The following is a 5459-nucleotide window of genomic DNA, read 5'->3' on the forward strand; positions in this document are numbered from 1 at the left end:
TCTCCTCTCAGTAGGGTTGTTTACAGCACACGCGATTTCCAGTTAGCTTCTTAGCTTGGCCTCCTTCACACCGACAACACACACATGCTTCAGCAGAGGCCACGCCTCCTGCAAGAAACGATTGTCTATGAATCAAGTCCAGACCCTTGTACGAAGCAAAGTGAAGGACAGGGTCTGGTTTAAACCAGGCTAGTAAACATCATATTCAGTTTCACGGTGTTTCAGTTGCAAGTTAGCATGATTTTTGAAAACAGTTCTACTTCCCTTCTGGTTTTCTAACTACTGTTAGCAATAGTGTATTTACTTCCTTCCTCGTTTTCAAACACTGCAACAGCATGTTTCACAGTGAACAGATTGTAAAGTTTTAGGGGTGAGACTGGTGTAATGAGATTTGGGCTGAAAGAAATAAACATTAAAAAGCTTTTCACTGCTGCTACCACAACGTTTTCATTCCCAGAGCAGCCATTTTGGAATTTAAGGTTGAAGATGGTCAAGGAACTTCAACTTTTCACTCCAGAAAACTAACATAAAGAGATATTCTGGTCGACTTTTTTTTTCTTTAAGTTTAGAAACTCGGACTGCTAAACTGGAGCTCACCTGTTTAATTCAGACTGGACTGAAGAACAGCTGGTGTGAGAAGAGTCAAACCATAAGAAGATTAAAACTAAAATCTCTAAAAGTGTTTGCAACTTATGCAAAAAAAGAAAAACAAAAGCTATCTTGGAGCCCTTTACATGGACAGCATTTTAATTTTTATTTCCCTTACACAGAATTTATGGTTCCTTCACAACACAAGCAGCAGCAGCAGCTGATGAAGCATTTTGGTTTTGGACCCAGTCAGACTAGCCTTTAGGTGGTCGTTGGGTCAAAAAGAAACTATATTTCTCCAAACTGAGACTTACTATAAAAAGGACWAGATATTTTAAAACTTTACAACAAAAAAAAAAGTATTTTAACACGCTGATCTAATACAGCAGAGGTGTAATGATGAAAAGCAGCGGTAAATCATAGAAAGTTACAAAGACTGTTCTTTAACCAAGCAGTTATTTCTGCTTAAGGAGAATCTCCTGCAGGTAAAGACAAGCTCTGTGTTCAGACATTAGCACAAAGCTCATCTTCAAACCAGTCAGGAGTTTTGTATGGAAGCTGCCCAAACAGTAATCAACAGAAGTTTATTTACCTGCATGGCTGCCCAGGAGGGACTGCAGCCTGCGTCAGAGCGTCCCCGGTGAGGCGCAGCAGGGAGGGAGCACTAATCCACCGCGTGTGGACACATCATGGCAACGTTCCTAATGGTTGTCAGGATGAGTCARGGCTTCAAACTTTGAATTTGATCAGGAATAAAACACAGGACACGGTGATTCATCCTGTTGAAGGAGCAGCACTTTGGCTCTAAATTATATTATAGGTCTAATAATGAAAGTGGAGATGCTCATATCTAATTAAAGGTTATTTTGTTTTTCATTTGTTCATTTGTTGTTTTAAATTAGGGGGTTACTTTTCTGGTAAAAACAGAAATAATTGGAGTCTTCTTTGCTTTTCAACTGATACGAGGAGTCAAAAACTATCCTTTAATTTTTATAATCTTACGAAGAGCAAAGTGAATAATTCTCAGCTACAACATCAAGTTCTGGCTCAAAATTGCCTGGTTTTGAGCCATCAGTCATCTACAACAATCAGATACATACACTGACTACCCTTTGAGAGTTTCAATATTTTGCTAACACAGAAGACAAACACAGACAGAAAATATTGTTAACCTTTTGCCTTTTGGCAACAATATTTACCTCATAAATACATCGTTTTATGTTTCGAAGCTATCAAAACTAATACATTGTTATATCAGTTGAGCTTCTAGAGAAAGTATAAAGAGTTTAGTGGCAGGTCAAAACTTTTACACAGCTGTACCTGTGATTGAATGCAGATGACACTACTTTACAACATCTGCAGTCATTCGAAGGAAACAGCTCGTTACACAGTTATGATGGAAAACATCTTTCATGAGTTCAGATGCAAAAAGAAAAACTTTTTTTTAAGTTTTCCATTATTCATTGATCTTTTCAGGATAAGAGGATAACAGCAGAGCTCGGACTTAAGTCATTCATTTCCTCAACTGTTCTGCCCCTGCTGAAACGGGCAAACACACACACACACACACACACACACACACACACACACACACACACACACTGTGAGGAACTGACTGCATGGGGGAAGGAGGGCATTTGAGATATGCACACAATAACATAGATGTGTGTTTGCATTGTGCGCACACACACTTCTGAACTGTGTGCGTCAGGTTTGTGCAAACCTGTTAATGTTACACACACACACACACACACACACACACACACACACACACACACACTACATTTCCCAATCTATCATAACACCTGTGACATATCTGAGAGGCATTCAGCTCAACAAAGACTCCCAACAAGCAGTGAGTTCTAAAACACACATAAAGTCAGAGTGAATATATTCACCCCTGTCACCCTCAATCCTCCAACCACCCCCCCCCCACACACACACACACATGCWCACACDCTCCACCCTGCAGCTATTTTGTGAAATGCCTCATTTTCATTTCAATCTCCTGTATGATTCGGTGCATGAGCCGACTGCTCCACCTAAATGACAGTAAACAGTTGAATGGAGCACAGACAAGGCGAGCCTGAAAGAGCATCTATTGTAACCCGTAAGCGGTCGAGTCAATCTATTTGCATTCAGGGGAAGAAAAGAAAATCTATTTTGGTGCATCCTCGTGCGTGAGCAGGGGGGGGGGGAAAGGGGGACGAAGTAGACTTGTGACATTGATTGGTCCGTGTCTTCGTTCACGCTCAATGAGGATTAAGAAAAAAAAAAGAAACAAGCTGCTGCTTTAAATAAAATGACACGTGTGAAAAAAGTCACACATAAAGAATTCAGGAGCTTCAGCCTTTCAAAATACTTTTCTAAAAAAAGTAATTAGGTGTGTAAAGATTCCATCAAAGCAGGAAAAACACCTCAAAACAGAGCAAAAACTTAGCAATTTACATTTAAAAACTACTTCTTATAACAAATCTAGAAAAACTGTGACGCGTTAGGAATCTAAATTTTAATTGAATTCACTGAGCCAATTACACACACCAGAGTTCTAAAAGCCGGTTAGAGCGTTCAAGTCTATAATGTTGAACTAACAAAACTGCTTTATTCTATAAATGTTTACATGGTTTTCATAAGGAAAAAAGGATGCCCCAATGTGCTTTAAAACACTTTATCTTCTCAAAATTAAACACACTGACGGGGTCAACCAGAGTGGCACATCCGTAAGGTGCTTTCAGCAGGTGCTCAAACCAAATTCTGGRTTATCTGAATTTAAATGGAGAAAATGCAAATTATTCAAACTGCTTGTATAACGCTTCATGGATCAGTAAAGATAACAAAACAGCTGGCTTTTATGTTGTGTGGTGAAGAGTAATAACTAATTAAAAAGCATAAAACATATTTCAAAAACTATTAGTCCAAGTATTGATCCATGAGGAACTCCATCACTAATCGGTTCCCCTTTAAACGGCAATTTTGAGTTAGAATTAAAATACATGTCTGGGGTCTATAGGGAACCATCTAAACAGCTAAATTAGGAGAGTTTTTTTGCTCCYTTTCTGCAGGTGTGCAGCCAAGATGTTGGGTGTGTTGTTTTCTGTTTTCTTGATGTATATTTCACACACCTTCTAATCTCTCTTTCACTCTTTCCAATCACATTTCATCTTTTTCTTGTCTTTCTTTTTCTTCTTTAAAAAAGTCACTAATGATGAAGAAACTAAGAAACTAATATTCAGTACTGCTTTCTACTGAAGTGGCTTAAAAAGGAGACTTTTTTATTTTTCAATGAGTTGTTGCTCAGAGCAGGACAGTCTAAACACAATTCAGGATTTACAAGATGGGGTGTGATGCTTCGAAGAAAACAAAAAGCTCAAGAAGTTGTCACAGTTGTGTAAAAAAAAAAGAATCACACCTAAAAGAAAAATGACAACAGGACACACAGCAGAAGAAGCCCCGACCAAACCACATTCTACACTCATTACATCGGCACGGCTCGGTGATAACAAGGACATCAGGTTTGATTAAAACCATTTGGTGCTGCATAAAYTGAACTTCTGAGCTGTTGTTCTCAAACAAGAAAAACATTTCATTCAAAAAACTATTTGAATTATTGTAGTATTAAAAGGTTTAAGCAAAAGAAGCAATGCATCACGATCGTTGCAACGTTAGCCAACATCAAAATGACCAACTCAGAGATTTCAACAATTAATGAGATATAATTTAGTGTAGTAGCTGAGAGTTGTTCACAACACATACGCTAAAAAAATGTTTTAGTTGGATTTACTTAAATCATACTTATAGGTTCTACTCAACTGAATTAAGTAAATCTAACACAATTACTTCACATTCACGTGTAAAGTAAATGAAAAAACTGCTTTAAATTTACTAAACTCAGTTGAGCAGAACCTGACTGAGACAAAAGTTATCATTAGGGTTTGACCAAAACGGTTTTAACCCTAAAATGATCATGTCTAAAACTTTGGCATGAAAATCTTTAKTTCTAATAACAATATTATTTTGTGCGCTGACATTATTTAAATTAAATGAAACATTGATTTATGTCTCCGTTTTGCAAAATCAGACATTTCTTTAAAAATCTGTATTTCASAATCAGATTAAAATAGTTTTATRGATCCCTGAGGYAAATTACACAAACATAATATTGTCACAAATCCAAAAGATGGAGTTTCTCGATGCATTTTTGTTCTTTTGCTGAGAGTTTCATGACAATAATCAAATCTGTTTTGTTAGAAAGCTCAGGTCTGGACTTGTAGAGGACATGAACAACATGAGGACATGTTGTTTGTAACACCAAAAGTCCCCGCAGCATTTCAGCATGAATCTGCCTCCTCCGTTATTAGACACCCGGAGTGGATCAGCCTGCTGACAGTAGCCCTGAAAGGCCCATTAACACCTCCAGAGAGGAGAGCCCAGCCCCCTCTATAAACAGCCCAGCCGGCGGTCCGTCCTAATGGGTCTAGCTCATTCCCAGCCTGGCCTGCTCCAGGTGTGGAAGCCGAGCCCTGTAATTGATAATTAGAGGGTAATAACTCGACATTCAGCTCTGGCCTCATGACAGGAGAGTGGCCAGGCCCCACACTATCACTCAGTCAGAGGAAACTGGAAAATTGAGGAGGAGGGGGGTCGTTGTTCCACAAAGGGAGCTTTTGATGGGTGAATGAGACGAGTGAGAGAAACAAGCGCTCGCTTGGTGGCCACGTTGTGTGTTTTAGTGCGACACGTATGCAAAGATATGATAGAGGCGAGTATTTGAGTTGTACTCTGACACAAAGAGCCTCAACGTGTTGCTTTGCGTAAAGTTGCTGATAGCGTGTGTGTGTGTGTGTGTGTGTGTGTGTGTGTGTGTTTGTGTG

Source organism: Austrofundulus limnaeus, unplaced genomic scaffold (assembly GCF_001266775.1).
Source record: "Austrofundulus limnaeus strain Quisiro unplaced genomic scaffold, Austrofundulus_limnaeus-1.0 Scaffold65, whole genome shotgun sequence".
In the NCBI taxonomy this organism is placed as follows: Eukaryota; Metazoa; Chordata; class Actinopteri; order Cyprinodontiformes; family Rivulidae; genus Austrofundulus; species Austrofundulus limnaeus.